We start from the raw sequence: 22,288 nt of genomic DNA, 5'->3' as shown, positions 1-22,288 counted from the left end.
GATACACAATTCATTCTGCAGAAAGGAAAGAGGTCTTGAGAGGAGCTGAGAGGTACAATCTCACTGAGGGATTTTAGGAAAACCACACATCCTCTCTGTGTGACCAAAGTTTCCATGAGTCAACAGGAAGCTTAGCTGGACCACTTCTTTTTTCTTCCAATTCTTACACAGCATTTGAGAGCCTGGATCGTAGAGGCAGATCAACCAGGTTTAAATCCCCGCCCTTTATTTGGATTGTAAACAGATACCACCACTATCAGGACAATGATGGCCATAACGATGAAAATGATGGTGATGAAGATGAAGATGACAATGATGCAGTGAATATCAGGATCGATACGGCTTCACAGTGACAGTGGCACAAGGAAACGAAATGCCATACTCTGTATAAAACACTCAGAAGACCATGGCTCGCAGTTAGCCTCCTCCAAGGTGTGCTGCTATTCTAAAGGTCATACTACTAAAGAAAAAGCCTTAAATATTTACCTCTGGTGACAAAGAGGACGTGGTTGCAATTGAATCCCTAAGACTTGAGGCCCTGGGCCTCCCAAATCATTGAGAGCAGGAAAGTTGGTGCAGGTGTTCTGGGAGGCCAGGATGGCAAAGCCAGGGGCATGCACAGCGCCCTTGGCCTCCTGGTTCCTGGAAGATCCTCTCCTCTTCACCTCAGAAGTTCAAAAGCACCAAAAATTTCACATTGAAAACCCAAATAAATGCAGAAACAAAAGCTTGGTCAAACCCTGGGTTTTGGTGAGTGCATGTCACCCACTAATTGCTTAGTGAGGTCATGGTAGGAAGGTCCCAATGGCCTGCAAACACAAGCCTAGGAGGGCACCATGAGTGCACAGACCTTCACAGACCCAAATCCCAAGAGGTAAGAACAATTGCAGGGTCAGAGTGACGGAACACCGCAAAAGGAACCTGCAAACAAGGTTCAATCCCTGGCACCCCGTATGGTTCCCCCAAGCCCTGTCAGGTGTGATCACGGATGCAGAGCCAGGATGAATCCCTGAGCAAAGCCCATGCAGCCCAAACACCGGAAGGAAGGAAGGAAGGAAGGAAGGAAGGAAGGAAGGAAGGAAGGAAGGAAGCCTTGACTGCTGCAAACCTTGGTTTGATTCCCGCCATCCCCTATGGTTCCCCAAGAACTGCCAGGAGCAAGAAGAACCCCTATGCATCACTGGGTTTGACCCAAAAAGCAAAAATAAAATAAATTTTAAAATAATTTTTAAAAATAGTATAAAGTGAGAAGGGAGAACTGGACAGTGGCATTATTCTCTCTATTTGGGCATTACCTGGCACCCCCAAGCCAGTTCCCTGACTTTGGCCTCCTGCTAACAAGCGCCATTGTTATGGGGACTCAAAGCAGCGACCTTTCCCGAAAACATCTGTGGAAGAACTGTGTGTCGCTGAGATACCTCTCATCAGGTGCTGCATCCACCAGGTCGCCCACTCCATTAGGGACTGAGTAGCCTCGGGTCTCTAGGACCACATGCATCATCAGAATGGTTGCAGGATCCTGCAGGTTTCACCAGAAGCAGAAAGAAAAGTCAAAGCTGAATCCCAGTGAAATGAAAGGTGGTTTGAGTGGCCCCTAGGGAAACACAGAGGTGCCTGCTGTCGACGGCCCTTGGAGAGGATGGAGACAGGGGCTAAGGCACACACTGTCATATGGCTAGCACAAGCCTGATCTCTGACACCACATGGTCCTCAGAACATCACTGGGTATGATGCTGGAAGCCACTAGACTACCATGGGAGTCCCCAGCATCACAGGCCCAGACATCACCATATCCTGTGCCCTCATGTGGAACCCTTGACCCATTTGGTCAAGAATCTCTAGGACCTCAGTGAGGTCCAAAAGGGAAGTAAAAATAGAACTATCCACCCTTTAAAAAAATTATACTCACTAATACACCTATTGCACACAAGGGAGTCTGACTTAAGCTAGGGTTTTTAGTGAGCAAAAAGCTGTTCAACATTGACTCATCACTGATATTGCAGGCACCAGACTTCAAGATGTGAATAATAGAAAGTGTTCATTCTTGCTCTGTAAACTAAAAAGGTATGGAGAGATAATACAGCGGGTGGGATGTTTGCCTTGCACAACCTGGGCTCGATTCTCAGCACCCCAGATGTCCTCCTAAGCCCCACCAGGAGTGACTTCTTAGTGCAGATCCAGCAGAAAGACCTGAGCACTACTGGGCATGGCCCAAACACACACACACACACACACACACACACACACACAGACACACACTACCTGGTTTCTAGCTAATGAAACACTGGTCAGGGGGATTAAGCATCTCTAGGTGTGGCTTCTCAATGACCATCATTCACATTTTTCCACACTCTTGTCATCGAGCTGCCAAGTAAGAAAGCGTGAGAGTGGACACATGTGTGAGGTCACAGAGAGTTGCCCTATTACAACAGTGGTCTTAATTACCCTTGTTTATACAACCACATACAGAGTTATAATGACCAATAACATGTCTGAGTTGGTACAGGAGGTGGTATTAGAACTCAGGTAGTTGGGTTAAGCCTATGAATTTAAGCCTCTTACAAGTATAAAATGTGGGGAAATTGGTCTCTTCATTTTATGACATTCGCGATGGCAGGGAAATTATGAGGCCAATGTCAGTCATATCTCCCACCTCTGCACAGAGAGAGTAGACAATTTTACCGAACAAGGTCACTGAGGAAACTGTTGTCTATACGCTAGCTACATACTTAATTTTAATACAGATGGTATATAGCATTTTGTGTTCATTAAATTCCTCAATATAATTTTATGGTAAGAATGGTCGTCTTGTATTTCATAGAGTCTCAGGAGTGCTAGGAAAGGGGATTAAGCCACCCAGTATGGTGCATGAAACTAATTAACTGGCAGAATCCACAAATGCACAAATGCTTCCAACACTGTAGTTCCACATGCAGAGGAAAAGAAGCCAGTGGAGACAGATCAAGATGTCTTTGGAAAGAAGCAACCAGCATAAGTCAGACACACTCAATGGCAAGCACTTGAGAGGAATATGTGCTTATTGATCTGTTTACTCATCCTGACAGTGCTGTGGAGAAAGCAACATTATCCCTTCATGTGTAGGTGAAGAGACTGAGGGTCAGTCAAGGAAGCAAGTCACTTTTTAAGATTTTCCAGGCTCTGTGGGGGAAGAATATTGAAACCACCTCTTGTAGTGAAGGAGGTAAGGCCTTTGTATATCCATCTGGGTGACACACATCAGAGGCGATCTTAGTGGTCTTTGTCCAGGTGATCTGGTGTAACAAATCATGTTGATTGGTTTTCACACCTGCCTTAATACTGGGCATAACTAGCCAGACAACAGGGGTGGGGACAAGCACAATATGTAAGCACAGGTGTGAGCAGCTGGAATGGTGATGCTGGGAGAGAAAGAAGCTACTGGGAGAAGGAAGTGCTTTGAAACTACAGGAGTCCTAACTGCCAACTGAGAGTTTCTGGCAAAGAGCTGCTGGTGTCCCTGTTCTAAACAAGGGAAGCTAATGACCTCTTCTGAGCTACAAATAAAGAGCCTTCACACAAAAGATAGACAGTGGCCAAGGTATTATTCATACTTGCCAACCCCAAGAACCCAAGAGCTAGAAAGTAGCCATTTTAGCTATTTCCTCTGTAACATGCTGAGTGAGGTTTTTCATGACAACTCATCGCAATTCAACAAGCTTCATAGACCATAGGAAGAAGTAATATTTTCATCCTGAACATAGGTAGATTTGGAGTGTGCTCTGATTATATTTTAACATGATCGAAATGGCTGCTATTATGAAAACCAATGCAAATGAATGGAGCTGAGATGTCAGGAGGTTGTTATGGTAACAGGTGAAAATGATAGTAGATGTGGTGAGTAAATGCTAATATCTTGAAATATTTTGAAAATAGAACCTATGTGAGTGCAAATTTGTAGCACACTGAAAATTCAGTGCAGGGTGAGAGTCTGAGTCCACATTGAATTTTTATAATTTTAGCCCTCAGCTAAAAGAAGGAAAAGATGTCCTTGAATACAAATACACACAGGTTTTCTAGATACTTCTGTGACATTTGAGCTGAGAGTGAAAATTCCCAAGTTCGCATTTTTTTGTTTTCATTAAAAAGTGAATATTCATTTTCATTTTATTTCATTCTTTTTTCATTTCTCTTTTCCATTCCTCAGCAATATTGTAAGCAGCCAGTCAGCATCATGGTATTTTATGGTATTCCAACGATGATGGAAAATCTCTCTCTCTCTCTCTCTCTCTCTCTCTCTCTCTCACACACACACACACACACACACTCGCCCAACTACTTGCTTCCTTTAAGTGGGTGATCAAGAATATCTAATGGAGACCCTTCACATACTTCCGGTGATCACTCTAGATTCCTCTTAACTATTGAAACAGTCATCAGTATCTTGAAATCTCATCAGAGAGTCAATTCCAGAAACTCCAGAACCAATTCAGAAAATTAATCCTTAACATCCTGTTCCACTCTTGTACCACTCTCTCTACCAAAATCTGTAATAGAGTTTTCCAGAGGTTTGCCAGAAAAAAATCCATGTTAGTGGTAACTGTGGATTCCAAACCCAGGAGTAACCAATGTATATTTATAGTTCAAGCAGAAAAACTGAGGTCCAGAAGAACCAATGGGCATGATCCAGCCCAACTCTGTGTCCAAAAAACTGGAATAGATCAAAGTCCCAGATGGGACATTTGCAGAGAGAGAATTATTTCTCACTAGGCCATTAATGGGTTGAATAAAGCACACCCACCCTGCAAAGAGTAATCTGGTATATTCAGCCTTCCAACTCAAATGTTAGTCTCATCCAGAAACACTCACAGGAACTCCATCGCAAAATTAGTTTATGTGTAGCACTTAAACAGCAGGAAGTCCAGAAACACCCACACCCATTTGTTTAAACAAATAACCAGGCAATCTGTATCTCAGTAAAGTTGGCAAAATTATCACATTTTCTGATATATAGTAGAATGTCGAGAAGTGAATATATTAGTTGAAAGCATCTACCCCCTATTAGACCTAACCTTGCTTTTAGGTTTACCCAGTAGATACTCTAGTTTTCAATGTCACTTCCCTGTGCTTCCAAATTTTCTTCTAGAATCAGGATCTCATAATACAGAATTGTGTCTGAATCAGAATAATGCGATTGTAATAATAACTCCTAACTGTGATGTTTTTGCTCTGTATGCCACACACAGACATATTATTAAAAAGCATTTACTAGGGTCGGAGCAATAGTACAGCGGGTAGGGTGTTTGCCTTGAAAATGAAGTCGAGGTGACAATTCTAGAGAAAATAGTCACAGTAATATGTGAAAAGAGTGAAATATGTAAAATATGGCCTGAAAAGAGTGAGATAAGATAAAGTTAACACACCAATAAGACAGGATGATGTTGAAGTCGAGTTGTAGATAAGGAGAGGAAGAATCTAAGAAAATGCTGAAGAATAGACAGTGTTCTGCTTAGAGGTCAAATGAGCAGAAGCAATGAACAGCAGAGTCCCTATGTGTGGCTTCCTGCAATAAGACTGAGCACTTGCTCATGAGTATCTTCTTTTCCAGGTCACATAGTAAGTGTTCACAATCACATGTGGTTTTTTATGGTGTTCTCCCCATTTTGTAGAAGAAATGCTGAATCACTGAAGAGATGCAGTTTGAGACTCTACCCAAGATGGTTGGGGGCTACTCCCAGCTCTGTGCCCAGGAGTCAAGACCTAGAAGTGTTCACAGAACCCTATGAGGTGCTAGAGATGGAGTCTGGATCAGCCACATTCAAGACAAGCACCTTGCTCCCAGTACTAGCTCTCCAACCACAGAAACATGGCCTCTTAGAGAAACATTCTGAAACTATGTAAATTAGTAACGAGTTCATTTGAATAAAAGGGAAAAATTCTAACCTCACAAAATGCTGCTCTGAATAGTGCGGTTTTATACAAAGTTTGTATTTAATGGTCTAAGGTGCTGCATTGTGTTACCTGGTAATCTGGGAGACAGAGTCCATCAGTACCAATTCAGATCTCTGATCGATCAATCAGCTCCACAAAGCAGTGAGCCAGATAACCATGTGTCAGGTGCATCAAGCAGCAGAGTCCCAGAGTTGGTGGCCCTTCCCATGTTGGGATCAGAGCAGGAACCAGCTGGGATGGTACAGTGGGTTCCAAACCAGGAAGACAGAATGCTGTGATGTCCCTACAGGGCTTAGGTAGGCATACGCCCTCCTTTAAGTAACTGAGGGACCCAGGAAAGTCCCTTTGAATATTACCATCCTCACCGAGTTATGTTGCTTGTGCCTCCTTCAGAAGATGCCTTAGGCCCTGAATCCTGCACCAGAGGGTCAGATGCAGAGTGAAGGTTCCCAGGTAGTAGATCACTATGGATCTGACTCTGTCCACTCCTCTGCAGAGTCCAGAACCAGCTCTGTGCATTCTGGTCCACTGGCTGATTTAACAAGGACCACAAACTCCTGGCCTATCAACATTCTGGAGGCCAGAAATCTGAGATAAGATTCCAGGGCAAAGCCATTTCGTGACTCTTACAGTGGCATTAATCCCATCCTGAGGCTCCGTCTTCATGTCCTCAACCATTGCTCCTCATGTCCCCAAAGTCCTGCTCTTTACACTGTCACATGGTGGGGAAAGGGGTGTAACTAGGCTTTACCCTGTGCATTAGGAGGGAGAGAGACTCCTTCAGACAGAATTCAGCAATGAAATTTGGAGAGGTCAGAGTTTGAGGACAAAAACAAAGACTCAGAGATGTATTTGTTCATGTATGTCTGTGTGTGAGTTACCTCTATGTGTGTATGTATATACCCTTGTGTATCTGTGTGTTCATATCTGTATGTGTGTGCATGAGTGTATCTTTGGTACCTGTGTATGTGCCCATGGTGAGTATGTCTATTTTGTGTGTGCACATACTCATGGGTCCTATTAATATATGTCCATGTCTGTACATGTATTTGTGAGCAGTGTGTGTGGTTCATGTGCATCCATGTTCACTTGAAGTGATCTTTGTACATTGATTCGTGTGTATGTACTTAAACATTCATGCCAAGATGCACAGAAAAGATCTCTTCTGATCTCTACCTAGCCTTGACAGGCCCTAGCCTGGCAGTCCGGAGAGTGCCAGGGCTGGGATATTATTGCCATTTTATGAAAGGGTAGAGGCCAGCTTCAGAATCCCATATTTGAGGTAGGGAGTTGCTCAAAATCTCAGTGAGAGAAAAGATGCAAAACTAACACTAAGCATGCTTCCCAGCATCACATTCCAACATCGCCCCAAGCACTTTTCTAGGCTTGGAAATTAGGATGTTGGCGAATTCCCACTACCTAAACACCATAGTGGAAGTGGAGAGATGAAGAAGGAGGAAAAATGGACAAGGAACACACAGTTGCCGTTGCTACTTCCAGGGGAGCCACTGATATTTAGAAGATGGCAGGTCTGTAGGTCCAGTACTGAACAGAACGTGTCTGCACCCTTAAGAAGCCCAACAGTGAGGGGGAGGGGGGCGGGGGAGGACCACTGTGTTGAAAAGATACCAAGATACCAAAGACACCATGCTCCGCGTTCTTCAAACAAATATCTCCTTTGTTCTAATCTTTCTATGAAACATTCCACTGTCAGATGAGGAAAGTGACTTCGGTAGGGTAGGTGGTTGGTCCCAACACACAGAGCTAGGGAGAGACCTTCTTTCCACTTAGAAAAGGTACTTTAGAATTCCCGCTTGCTTTCCACCTTGGCCAGCTCTCTCTAGTCACCCAGATCCTCAACCCCTCACTGCAAAATCCGCCTCATCACCATTGTCTTTGTGTTGGTCACAGACTTGTTTGTTTTGGAGATTCACTTCTCCCTCTGCATCAGGGTCGTACTTGAACCCATCCAACCGTTTTCTGGAAAACCTGGGAAAAAGAACAGTCTTGAGGACAAGCAACATCCTGGCACTGGAAGTTTTCGAAAAGAAAGGGCTCTTTGTAGTGAGTGTTGTGCCAGGAACATATTCTCATTTGCAGCTAATCAACTCACGGACAGTAAAATGCCTAATGTGATTCCTCATTAGCAGAGAGCCATAAAGAAGTTGGTTCTGAGGCTGCACTAAATCCCCCTTTGCCCTGTACCTCCACTGGACGATGATCAAATCAGCTGGCATTAATCATTTTTAATGGCCAGTGTTCCTGTCTCTCCCTCTCTCCCTGTCTCCCTGTCTCTCTGTCTGTTTCTGTCTCTTGCTGTCTCTGTCTGTTTGTGTCTCTCTCTTAAAAAAAAATGAGAGGGAGGAGCCTTATCTGATTACTGGTGTAAAAGAAAGCAAGCATGTTTAGCAAAGTCACATATCTTTTCAAAAGGAGGACGAAATGTTAGGAAGGAGGTAGCAAGGAAAGAAAAAGGCCTGAATCACTTTGTCAGGTATTTAACTGTGACCAGCCACACATCCAGAGGAGGCCTTTCAGCAGAGGCATGCGGGCTGGGGGTGTGGACCATCAATGGCCCCTTTATTTGTGAAAGATGGATTATTTTAAAAAAATTACAGGGCACTTTCGCTGAATAAACAGCGCCTCCGTGGCTGCGGGGTGCTGCAGATGCTTAATTGCACAACAGAAAATCCTAAGTGACTCCTGAGCGTGAGGCCGGGCCTCTGCATTCGCTGATGGGACCCAAGTCCTCGGGTCAGCCTAGACCACGGTGGGCTGAAAGAAGAAGAGAACAGAGCGCTTAATCGGGAAATATATTCTTAGAATATTTCGGAAAACCACAGAGATGGACCATTCCCAAAACTGCACAAGGCTCCTCAGAAGTGAGCCATCTGGGTGTCATTTTTATTTGCTTTTGATATGTTAAATGCCCCCGAGGTTTATGGCATGGAAACCCACTCAAACATTGCAAAGATTCTTTGGCCACAAAGCAAAAGGACTTTCTCCCCCAGCAGAGTCCCTTCCCCATCCCAGCAGGGCTCTTTGCCCCCCTAACCCCCGCCCCCACCACCCCACCACAGAGCACGTTCTGTCCTTTCTTCCGTCTGCCCTGAGAACTGCACCTTAAGAGGGACGTTTCAATGCCTTCCCTGGTAGCCACCCCCCTTTGTTAGGAATAGTGGCACAATCTGACCTTGTTTGAGAAACAGGTTAAGGTGATTTATTATGTGAGGACCCAGAGTGACTACAGGCAGGAGTTGAGCTAAAGCTCGAAGCAGGAAGGGGCATTTGGGCGCTTCCCAAGGAAGCTGGCCTGGAGCAGAACCTCGACGCAGGACCTGATGCAGAGCTTAAAGCAGCAGCAAATCAAATCTGGAGAACAGGCACTACGACAGTAAGAGAGAGGCAAAGCATATTGATTCTGACAGGAAATAAAACGACTCTCATTTGCTAATATCCCCCAAATTGAATTGCAAGAAGCAAGCAGCTACCAATCGCCTTGATGAACAGTGGTCCAAAGAAAGAAAGAAAGGGTTTGGGGGAGGCGTAAAAAAGATGGATATGGTCAAGCCTGACTGAAAAAACACAGACTTGGGGCTTTCTCTGGAGAATTTCGACACATACCAGTTTAATAAGGGACTTACCACCCTCCCCCAAACGTGGCTGTGAAATTCTTCCCCAGAGGTGACATAATTAATTGCATTTGCAGTTAACACAATTAAACTGTAACTGAAAGACAGGCCTGCACCTAATAAATCCCAAATGTTAAGAGGGATAATCAAGTTGATAAATCATGGATCTGCACCATCTGAGAATAGAGCTAATTAAAACCCATAATCGTGGGAATGGATGAGCAATTAGTGATGGTTAATGAGTCAAGCCAGCAATCTTAATTTTGATGTCATAATTCTTTTGAGACCACTTCCTTTTGCGTTTTGCACAGAACCTACAAAAAGCTTTAGAGATGTTCACATTGAGTGTCAGTTAGCTAGTTTTAGCTAGTTTACCCAGAGATTGGTGGATCAGCCCCTTAGTTTTAGTATGAAAGTTTATGTCATAATTCTCATTCCATAAACTAGCAAGATCAAGTTCACATGATGCCTATGTCCAAGGAATTTTAAACAATGTGCAAAAGAGGACATAAGGAAAGAATTCTTCTGCAAGCATGTCAATCAGGAACTGAAGAATTTGTGAAACGGGTGGCATCTGAAGCAAGTCACTTAAAATTTCAGAGAATTAAAGTCATCCTGCTAAAACCCAGGAACATACTACCGCCATGCAGGATCCAAAATTTTGGGGTATTACAAAAGCAAAAGAAAGTAGTGAAATCTCAAATGGCAAGCACCAAATAATTACGTGGACTTCTTTTTTTCCTTTTTAAAGAAAGCAAATGCTATGGGAATACAAGAAAGTGTGGTTGGTATTGGAGTTCTTGGAAACTGAGGTGAGATCATGAAACAGCAGCTTACTTCCAAGTCATAGCGGATCCTGAGAACTGCATCTTGGGTTTGGGTCTGTGGGGAAAAAGGAGGTAAGGATGGATTTTTAATTGACCCTGGGAAGTATTCTCAGATCCAGCATTATCACAGGAATCCAACTTTACAGAAAAGAAATAATGCTATCAGAGATATGTATGTTTTATTCAAAAACTACAGATACAATGGAAAAATCCAAACTACACCATTTTCTAATTGCTTAAAAATGTGAGAATCAAAGGCAACAGGAGGAAAAGGCCAGTGAACATCAAATCTGAAATGGTAATTTAAGACTTGGGGACTTGGAAAAATTCATTCATTCACTGATACATTCATTAGTTAAAATGCATTAAATGAGCACATATTGTCACTAGAAACTGCTTTTTTTCATTTTCCTGAATTCATTATTAGCACAAAAATTCAGATAACAACTCTCTAAATTAGACAATTTTAAAATCTAAAAAATCAGAGAAAATCTGTGTAATACACCTGTTGCAGTATCAGGAACATAGAAAGCATTTAAGTAAGACATTTAAGCAAGGTCTGTTTTAATACATTCATTCCCAACAAACTTAGTAATATATGCATCAATAAGTCTATTAATTTCAACATTTAAAAAATCTATATGCAGATATATATTACTTATATGTTCATCTTATTTCTTTTTATTAAATTTTTATTAGTGAAAAACCATGAGGTACAGCTGTAGACTTACAAAGTTTTGTTCTTGGGTTTCAATTATACAATGATCAAGTACCCATCTTTCCATCAGTGCCCATTTTCCACCACCACGGATCCCAGAATCCCTCCCATCCTCCATCCTCACCCCCGCCCCTGTCCCACACTTCCTCTGAGGCAGGGCATTCCCTTTTGTTCTCTCTCTCCTTTTGGGTGCTGTGGTTTGAAGAAGAGGCACTGAGAGGCAATCATGTTCGGTCCATAGTCCACTTTCAGCATGCTTCTACCATCCTGGGAGGATACGCCCAACACACTTTATTTGGTGCTTCCCTTCTCTATCTGAGCTGCCTTTTCCCCTAGCATGTGTGGCTGGCCTCCAAGCCATGGAGTAAACCTCCTGGTACTTATCTCGGCTATAGTTGGGTGTTACTCTCCCAATTTGTTACTTTATGTTTCCCAGGTGAATGCAATCTTTCTATGTCTGTCCATCTCTTTCTGAATCATTTAGCTTAGCATGATACTTTCCATGTAGTACCACTTGTATGTAGATTTCATGACTTCATCTTTTCTAACAGCTTACGTAGTACTCCATTGTTCAGATGTACCAAAGTTTCTTTAACCAGTCTTCTATTCTCAGGCACTCGAGTTTTTTCCAGATTTTGGTTATTGTGAATAGTGCAGCAATGAACATAGAAGTGCAGATGTCATTTAAACTGTACTTTTTTGCCTCTTCCGGGTATATTCCCAGGAGTAGTATTGCTGGGTCAAATGGGAGCTCAATTTCTAATTTTTTGAGAATTGTCCATACTGTTTTCCAAAAGGGCTGAACCTGTCGGCATTCCCACCAGCAGTGAAGGAGGGTGCCTTTCTCACCACATCCGTGCCAACACCGGTTGCTTTTGTTCTTTTGGATGTGGGCCAGTCTCTGTGGTGTGAGAGGAAATCTCATTGTTGTTTTGATCTGCATCTCCCTAATGATTAATGATGTAGAGCACTTTCTCATGTGCCTTTTAGCCATTCGGATTTCTTCTTTGAGAAAATTTCTGTTCATTTTGTCGCCCCATTTTTTGATAGAGTTGGATGTTTTCTTTTTGTGGAGTTCAACCAGTGCTTTGTATATCCTTGATATCAACCCCTTGTCAGATGTGTATTCGACGAATATTCTTTTCCATTCTGTAGACTGTCTTTGTATTTTGTTCACTGTTTCTTTTGAGGTGCAGAAGGTTCTTAGTTTAAGATAGTCCCATTTGTCTATCTCTGTTTTCACTTGCTTTGCCTGTCATCTTTGAAGATAACGTTTGCTTCAATGTACTGGAGTGTTTTGCCAACCTTGTCTTCAATGTACTTTATGGATTCTGGTTTGATGCTGGGTCTTTAATCCATTTTAATCTTACTTTTGTGCATGGTGTTAGGCAGAGATCTGAGCCCAATTTTCTGCATGTACCCGTTCAGTTTTGCCAGCACAATTTGTTAAAGAGGCTTTCCTTGCTCCACTTCACTGTTCTTTCCCCCTTATCAAAGGTTACATGTTCATATGCTTGGGGGGAGATGTCAGTATATTCAACCCTGTTCCATTGGTCTGCAGCTCTGCCTTTGTTCCAGTATGATGTTGTTTTAATTATTACTGCTTTGTAGTAGAGTTTGAAATTAGGGAGGTTGATTTCTCCCATTTTCTTTTTCCCAAGAATTGCTTTAGCTATTCGTGGGGGCTTATTGTTCCATATAAATTGCAGGAGTGTTTGCTCCATTTCTTTGAAGAATGGCATGGGTATCGTTATAGGTATTGCATTGAATTTGTACAATGCTTTGGGAAGTATAGCCTTTTTGACAATTTTAATTCTCCTGATCCATGTGCAGGGGATATCTTTCCATTTTTTTGTGTATTATTTTATTTCCTGAAGTAGCGTTTTGTAGTTTTCTTTGTTTTTTTTTTGTTTTTTTGTTTGTTTGTTTTGCTTTTTGAGTCACACCTGGCAATGCACAGGGGTTCTCCTGGCTCATGCACTCAGGAATTACTCCTGCTAGTGCTCAGGGGGCCATTTGGGATGCTGGGAATCGAATCGGGGTCGGCCGCGTGCAAGGTAAACACCCTACCCGCGGTGCTATGGCTCCAGCCCCTGTAGTTTTCTTTGTACAGGTCCTTTACTTCCTTAGCTAAGCTGATTCCTAGGTACTTGATTTTCTGGGGCACCATTGTGAATGGGATTTTTTTTTCATGTCACTTTCTTCTCTCTCACTGTTTGCATATAGGAAAGCCATGGACTTTGGGTATTGATTTTATAGCCTGCAACTTTACTATACAAGTCTATTGTTTCTAGGAATTTCTTGGTAGAGGTTATAGGGTTCTCTAAGTATAGTATCATATCATCTATGAATAGTGAGAGCTTGATTTCTTCCTTTCCTACCTGAATGCACTTAATATCTTTTTCTTGCCTAACCACTATTGCAAGTACTTCTAGTACTATATTGAACAGCAGTGGATAGAGTGGGCATCCTTGTCTTGTCCCTGATGTTAGAAGGAAGGCTCTCAGTTTTTCCCCATTGAGGATGATGCTTGATTAGACTTGTGGTAGATGGCTTTAACTATATTGTGAAAAGTCCCCTCTCTATCCATTTTGGTAAGGGTTTTCATGATGAATGGGTGCCGGATCTTGTCAAATGCTTTCTCTGCATCTATTGATATGATCATGTGCTTTTAATCTTTTCTTTTGTTGATATGTTGTATTATGTTGATCAATTTCCGAATGTTAAGCCATCCTTGCATCCCTGCCCTGAGTCCTACTTGGTCATGGTGTATGATCTTTTTGATGAGTGGTTGGATTCTATTTGCTTATAGTTTGTTCAGGATCTTTGCGTCTATGTTCATCAGGGATATTGGCCTGTAATTCTCTTTCTTTGTGGTATCTCTGTCTTCTTTTGGTATCAGGGTGATATTTGCTTCGTTGGAACTGTTTGGAGGTGTTTTTGATATTTCAATTTCGTGGAAAAGCTTAAAAAGGATTGGGAGTAAGTCCTCTTTAAAGATTTGGAAGAATTCACTGGTGAATCCATCTGTGCCAGGACTTTTGTGCTTGAGGAGACTTTTAATTACCGTTTCAATTTCCTTGATGCTAATAGGTCTGTTCAGGTATTCCAGGTCTTCTTAGTTCAGCCTTAGGAGGCTATAGGAATCTAGGAATTTATCCATTTCCTTGAGGTATTCATGTTCCGTGACATAAAGCTGCTCTAAGTACTTTTTGAGGATCCTTTGAACTTCTGTAGTTTCTGTTGTAATGACCCTCTTTTCATTTGTGATTCGGTTTACTAGGGTTTTCTCTCTCCCTTTCTTTGTGAGTTTTGCTAGAGGCTTATTGATCTTCTATATTTTCTCGAAGAACCAGCTCTTGGTTTCATTGAACTTTTGGATTCGTTTTTGGGTTTCTATCTCGTTAATCTCTGCTCTGAGTTTTATTATTTCCTTCCTCCTTTTCGGATTGGGCTCCTTTTGTTGGTCCTTCTCCAAGCTCTTAAACTGTGAGGTTAGGTTACTTTTGTGGGCTCACTCCTCCTTCCTGAGGAATGCTTGTAGAGATATAAACTTTCCTCTTAACACAGCTTTTGCTGTATCCCATAAGTTTTGGTAGCTCGTGTCATCATTTTTATTCGTTTCTAGGAATTTTTTCATTTCCTCTTTGATTTTCTTTCTAAGCCACTCGTTGTCCACTAGTGAACTGTTTATTTTCCAGGTATTTGATTTACTTTTCTTTTTTGTGTGTGTGTGATTTACTTCTAATTTCAGCACTTTGTGATCTGAGAAGATTGTTGATACTATCTCTAACTTCTTAATTTTATGGAGGTATGTTTTGTGGCTTAGCATGTGGTCTATCTTGGAGAATGTTCCATGCACGCTTGAGAAGAATGTGTATTCAGCTTTTTGAGGATGAAGTCTCCTCTATATATCTACACTAGAAACTGCTTTTATAGAACATAAAAAAGCTCAGATCCTGTGTAATCTGATAATTGTGCAAATAAATACAACATTATATACTTTATAATTAATATATACATAGCTTGTAAAGTGCAAGGCCAAAGTCTAGAAAGTCAGGTAAAATCCTTTGTAGGTCAGGTGACATTCATGCTGATTCTAAAAGTTTCTCTATATAAAACCTGACCAAGTGCTGTAGAGAAGGGACCACTAAGTCAATGATGGTTAGAGGGATCGCTCAGGATGGGGAATGTGTGCTGAAAATAGACAAAGGACCAAACAAGATGCCCTCACAGTGTCTGTATTGCAAACCATAATACCCCAAAGTAGAGAGAGAGTAAGAAGGAAAGTGCCTGTCATAGAGGCAAGGGGTGCAGTGGTGGGGGTGGTTGGTGGGATACTGGTGACATTAGTGGTAGGAAATGTACTTTGGTGCGGAATGGGTGTTCAAACATTGTATGACTGAAACTCAATCATAAAATCTTTGTAACTGTATCTCACGATGATTCAATTGAAAATTAAAATTTAAAATATTCAAAAATAAAAAATTTCCCTAGATAAAGAAGGAAGGAGCAGCAGACATGGAGAAAGAACAGCATGTTAAAAATCTGAATATTTGATTTCAAAAAGTTAGGGAAGTTGAGTAGAGTTGGATCTAAATTGTAGGATAAGGAAAATGAAGCTGAAGAAATAGACAAAGGCCAAATCATGCATAATCAGAAAGCATTTACTGGTGAATGGGATGAGCTACTGAAGAGACAGGTGTTGGAACTCTGTATGACTGTAACCCAATCACGAACAACTTTGCAACTGTGTACCAAAGGGTGAGTCAATAAAAATGAATTGAATAAAGCTTGAGATTTTGTTTATTTGCTATAAAAAAGATCCTTCAGTGTGACAAGTGAACAATTTTTCACAGAAAAAGGATCCTCCAGGAGGAAAATTTATATCAAAAGAAAGATGCTGAGTTTGATGTCAGCATGCTGAATCAGAAGGAATTAAGGTCATCCATGTGGAAACAAAAGCTCAATTCCTATGTGGAAAAAGTCAGTGCTTAGTCATAAAAGTAATTTTAGTCTCTGGAGAAATAATTAGGTGTATGGACGAATTTTTTAAAATCATTTTTATAAAGGCAATATGATTTACAAGGTTATATATAGTTGAGTATCAGACATACAAAGTTCCAGCACCAATCCCACCATCAGTGTCAACTTCTCACCACCAGTGTCCCCAGGTTCCCTCCCACTCCAAGCCTGCCTCCTTTTTTTTTTCAGGGTGCAATACACTTTATTGGTGGTACATGACAAGGTGGAGCAGCCTAAGCCTCTTCCAGTCTCTAGGGGGTCTGGGATGGAAACTTGAGGTCGGGAGGTTCTCTGTGTTGGATGAGTGGGGAAATGACTCCCCAGATGCTGAGGGCCCCTCTCTTCTTCTAAGTGCTCACACTGGGGCTGGTGGCCCTGGGTGGTAGGGGGATGGCTTGCTCCTTGGAGACCATGTGGATCACATGGTCTACCACCCTAGTTCTACAGCCAAACTCATTGTTGCACCAGGAAATGAGCTTGATTAAGTGGCCTTTGCGGACAATACCAGACCCAGCAAGGAAAGTGGAGGAGTGGGTGTCACTGCTAAAGTCGCAGGAGACTACCTGTCCATGGTATGGGCCAGGATTCCTTAGAAGGGCCCCTGCAAGGCCTGTTTCACCACGTTCTTGATGTCATCATATATGGCAGCTTTCTCCAGGCAGCAGATCAGATCCACAATGGACACGTTGAGGGTGGGGACATGGGAGGTTATGCCGGTCAGCTTCATGTTCAGCTCTGGAATGACCTTGCCCATGGCCTTGGCGTTGCCCATGGGGGCTGAGATGATTTTCTGAACCACCCCTCGGCCATCACAGCAGAGTTTCCCAGAGGGGCAGTCGACAGTCTTCTGCATAGCAGTGATGGCATGGACTGTGGTCATGAGCCCTTCCAGGATTGCCAAAGTTGTCATTGATGACCTTGGCCAGGGGGACCAAGCTGTTGGTGGTAAAGCCTGCCTCCTTGACCAGCACATTTCTGAGATACTTTGTTAAAGTTTGGATCTCATGCTTTCAGTGTCATCCACTCAGTGCTTCGAATATATCTCACCCTCAGCACCAGTGGTATACTTGAGACCCTTGATTCCTGTGGGAGCGATGAATTGCTATGGGGCTTCAGAAAGGTGATAGATAAAGACTCTATAATGGTACAGACATTCTGGGGAAAGTACAAAAAGAGAAAGAACTAAGTTATATTAATCCTGTGCTAGAGAAGAAGGAGGACAAGTCAGACAGAAAAGAAAGAAGCAGTACACAGCAATGGGAGCAGAAGGGAGAATCCACTGGAGGAAACCCATAAACTCAGATGATGTCTCAAAAGACAAAGGCAAAACTAAGAGAAGAACTGAGGCAATCTGCCGTTGGAAAGAGAGCAGGCTGTGAGGTCAGCCCTTGGAGAAAGATGGCAAAAATTGAAGCAGAAAATAGAAAATCTTCCTTCCCTGAAGAAGAAAATCAATATTTATCCGGAAAAGCAAGATCCATTTCTTAAGTAACAAGTAAATAAGACGATCATGATACAGTGTACACTAGAGGGTGTGATTTTAAAGGCTGTAGAAAATCTGAAAAGAGGAAAGTTTTGTATCAGTTAAGGCTCAGGGATGAATTTGCATGGTCTTGACCTTGAAAGGAGAGGAAAGTACTGGCAGGGGTAGATTACAATAGGCCACTCTAGCACTAGGAAATTCCTGAGTTGAGGCCAGGAGTCAGGAATGAGTGCGGTGTTTTGACAGGACAGCTGGGAGCCTGACCTGTCAGGTAGAGAATCTGAATTTGTGGAGCATAGGAAACAAGACAGGATAGCTTGGAAGGAGTTAGACTATGACCCTGGAGCATCGGGTAGAGGAATTTGGGTTTGTCAGCACAACTCTCAGTAGAAGCAGACAGGCGACTGCTAGCTTTAGTTCCATCCTGTTCAAAGCTGGCTCCTAGGCAATCATTTCTCTGTTGTTATTGTTTTTTTCACTCACCCTTTCAGTGTGTGACAAGCTTGATGCCAGAACTCTGTAGACTAAAATCTCAAGGGACCAGAACAGTCAGTCCATTCTTCCTTCCAGCAGAATCTGTGGGCCAGGTCCCATTAGATGCTTCTAGGATTTAAGTTTACAAAGTGAGAGCAAGCCGGTCTGTGATCACTCCGATAACCTATAACTGAGCTCCTTTTCTGAACATTTATGGCTTTTGTTCTTACTTAAACCTGGCTTTCCTCCGAGATCACTGCTTTTCCTACACTTCCCTCAAAGAAGTCTGTTTCCTCACAAAACCCTTGAGAGCTAGATTATATTTCTCCTCATTGCTTCTTCCAATAATTATCTCTTCCTCTTTCCTAAAATCCTATTTCTTTCTTGAAATGGTTACTATAGACTCACACTGTACCTTTCCCCTTTCCAAGAGCAGTCATTGGCAGGGCCGAGGACCATCTTCTTTTTAACTCCACATTAGCTTCTGGATGTAAAAATCTTGCCTCTCAATTCTTTGGCCTCTTTTTCCTCAGTGACCTTGTCTGCAGCCTGGGTCCTACAGGTCAATGTGTGTGACCAAGCTGTAGCCTCTTCCAGAGCTCAATTTTGAGTTGCTCCAATTTGCCTCCAAATCCCCACTTCCTCTGGTTTCCTTCCTCTGGTAATTTTTCTCCACTTCCTCCTTTCCTCAAACCTTTCACCCTCACCAGGTTTCCACAGGCTTTTGAAGAGCTCCTCAACCTTGTCATCCTAGAAAAACATAGGAACAACTGACTAGCAAATAGGGGCTTTATTGACAATGCAACAAATTAAGTTTAAAAGAATGTTAGAGGACAGGCTTAAGAGAGATTTTCCTATTCCAAAAGGGAGACATTGTAAAGAACAAACAAGTGATAGATCCCAAACAAGAACAAAACCTAGCATGCACATATTATCAGACTTTAAGGTTTTAGAACAGTCTAAAGCTAAATATTCCACCTTCTCGACCCAGTGAACACCGATCTCATCCAGCTTCTCCGAGCTCTGTTGGTGGAGAGTGGGGGTATCACACCCCTCCAAATCCAGGAGGCAACTCTTGGCCTTTTGAAAATGAGAAGATAATCATTCTGTTCCCCAATTTGCCTGCAGGGTCGTTCTTCATTGTGAAAATATAGTGTGTGGAAGCTGAGTAGATCAATGGCTAGTCCAACTGACTCAGAGAACTGCTGTGAGCTCTTTTCATTTCATCCCATTTCTGTCCTACTCAAGTTCAACTCCCAAGATTTCTACTAGAAGTGGTCAATTGGATCAACAGTCTTTAACATTTTACACCTGAATACAGATCAGTTCTGCATACTAATCCACATATCAGCAATTATAACCAAGGCACAGATCAGTGGTTTCAACCTCTCTTCTGTTGACCATGACCAATCCACAGACCAACAGTTAACCAAGATCACTGTTATTCGTCGATTGCCTCAAGCAGGCCCCAGTAACGTCTCTTTCATCCTAGCCCTGAGATTATATTCAAGGCTCTTTAGGAGAATGAGACCCATCATTGTTACTGGTATTTGGCATATTTGGTACGCCATGGGGAGTTTGCCAGACTCTGCCCGATCACTAGTTGTGGTTAAACTAGTGGTGTGAACGAGATCCAAAGTTCACACACAGGGAAAGTGTGTCCCATATTTCATTTTGTCTACAGTGGACTGAGGACTTGTCCAAGTCTTTATGTTCTGGTCCCTTTGTGCTTTCACCATGCCTTTTTCCTTTTTTCTTTTTTTTTTCTTTTTGATTCACACCTGGCAATGCACAGGGGTTATTCCTGGCTCGTGCACTCAGGAATTACTCCTGGTAGTGCTCAGGGGACCATATGGTATGCTGGAAATTGAACCCGGGTCGGTCACATGCAAGGCAAACGCCCTACCCACTGTGCTATTGCTCCAGCCCCCAAACATGCCTTTTAAATTTCTTTTACTCTTCTCCATATTTTGTTGGCTTTCAGAAGAAATCAGGAATTTCTTCAACCCTTTGCTTATAAATATCCTCTGTGGGGTCTTCTTCTTCCCCAGGTTAGTCATTATTCGAACCCAGGACTTGACTTTCCCCGCATACATGCCTCAGGCGTTCTATAGGACCCTGGGACACATGCTATCCCTGAAGCTTTTCCTGTTCATCCCCAATGCTCTGCCCGGTCTTCTTCTTCCCCCAGATTATACCCCCCACACACACACCAGGTACCCGTAGGGGACATGACCTCTTCAGAGCGGGCGTGGCATCTGCATTTCTATGTTCATTGCTGCACTGTTCACAATAGCTAAAATTTGGAAAAAACCCGAGTGCCCAAGAACAGATGACTGGTTAAAGAAACTTTGGTACATCTACACTATGGAAAACTATGCAGCTGTTAGAAAAGATGAAGTCATGAAATTTACATACAAGTGGTTCTACATGGAAAGTATCATGCTAAGTGAAATAAGCCAATAAGAGAGGGACAGACATGGAAAGACTGCACTCATCTTCAGAATATAAAGTAACAGAATGGGAGTCGAACACCCAAGAATAATTGAGATAAGAAACAGGAGGTCTGATCCAGGGCTTGGAAGCCGGCCTCACACGCTGGGGGAAAAGGCAGCTCAGATAGAGAAGGTAACACCAAATAAAGGATGTTTGGAGGATTCACTCAGGATGTGAGATGCGTGCTGAAAGCAGACTATAGAACGAACATGATGACCACTCAAAACCTCTGTTGCAAACTACAACACCCTAAAGGAAAGAGTGAGCAAAAGGGAATGCTGCCCTTCCACAGAGGCGAGGTGGGTTGGGGGGGTGAGGTGTGGGGGTGGGAGGGGTACTAGGATCATTGGTGGTGGAGAATGGGCACTGGTGGAGGAATGGGTACTCGATAATTGTATAACTGAAACCCACGCTTGAAAGTTTGTAAGTCTATAACTGTACCCCATGGTGTTTCGCTAATTACTATCACTATCACTATCCTTCCATTGTTCATCGATTTGCTTGAGTGGGCCCAGTAACATTGTGAAACTTGTTACTGTGTATGGCATATCAAATTCGTCACGGGTAGCTTGCCAGGCTTTGCGGTGCGGGCAAGATACTCTCGGTAGCTTGTCGGGCTCTCCAAGAGGGGCGGAGGAATCGAACTCAGGTCAGCCATGTTGGCTGCGTGCAAGAGAAACGCCCTACCTGCAGCGCCCAGCCCATTTCGCTAATAAAAAAAAAAAGAAAAAGAAAAAGGAAATATCCTCTGTGAAACAGCCAAGTTTGTTTCTTGGTAATTCTCTTATCCAGAGTCTTCTGCCCCTGCACCTGGCTGTTCTCACCAGGGCTCCTTGGAGGGGAGCAGGTTGAGTTTCCCTCCCTGCCCCGACCAGGGCTCCGGCAGCTGAAGACCTCCAGAACCAGCCACCACCATGCTGAGATCACTCTCCACATGCATGAAGGTACCGGCAGAGGAACAAAGGCATGTGGGTCCCGGGGCTGAGATCTCCAAGCCTGCTTGGATCAGGGCTGAGCATCCTCCACCCAAATCCTCCATATTCCAGTAGGCGGAGGTCACACCCACCAACTAGCCCCCTGGCGCTGTTTAATCCCATCAACGGCCAAGACCCAGAGACTATTATCTCATTCTTACTTTGGACAAACTGGCAGGCTACTGCATGTATCCTGCCCACACAGCAGAGTCTGGCAAACTCCCCGTGGCGTACCCAATATGCCAAATACCAGTAACAATTGTGGGTCTCATTTTCCTAACCCTGAAAGAGCCTTGAATATGGCACTTTTTAAAAAAATCTCAGGGCTAGGATGAAGGAGACATTACTGGGGCCTGCTTGAGGCAATCGACGAACAACAGGATGGTCTTGATCATGATCTCCTATCCACAGAAAAACAGAAGAGAAACATATTCAGCCAAGTCCTTTGCCATTCTATAACAAAGATTGCTTTTTCTGCATTTCCCTACAACAAGTTCCTAATCTCCATCTGAAACTTCATCAGAATGGCCTTTCCCAGCCCTAGTTGCTTCATTAATCTTCCCATGGTCACCTAGTCTGTCGCTAAGAAGACCTGAGTTAACATTAATTTTTTTTTTAGTTTTTATTAGTGACAAACCAAGAGGTACAATTGTAGACTTACAAATTTTTGTGCTTGGGTTTCAATTATACAATGATTAAGTACCCATCCCTCCACCAGAGCCCATTTTCCA

At 42.9% G+C, this 22,288-nt stretch overlaps 1 pseudogene; it reads right to left on the bottom strand.

The window, feature by feature from the left end:
* Nucleotides 1-200: 200 nt before the first annotated feature.
* LOC130016578 (glyceraldehyde-3-phosphate dehydrogenase-like) lies at nucleotides 201-21,288 on the bottom strand (annotated as a pseudogene).
* Between the last annotated feature and the right edge of the window lie 1,000 nt (nucleotides 21,289-22,288).

The sequence above is a fragment of the Sorex fumeus genome, unplaced genomic scaffold, assembly GCF_029834395.1.
Source record: "Sorex fumeus unplaced genomic scaffold, SorFum_2.1 ptg000157l, whole genome shotgun sequence".
Lineage (NCBI taxonomy): Eukaryota > Metazoa > Chordata > Mammalia > Eulipotyphla > Soricidae > Sorex > Sorex fumeus.
Note: the sequence above shows the minus strand (reverse complement) of the source record. Positions and strands in the feature narration are given on the sequence as shown.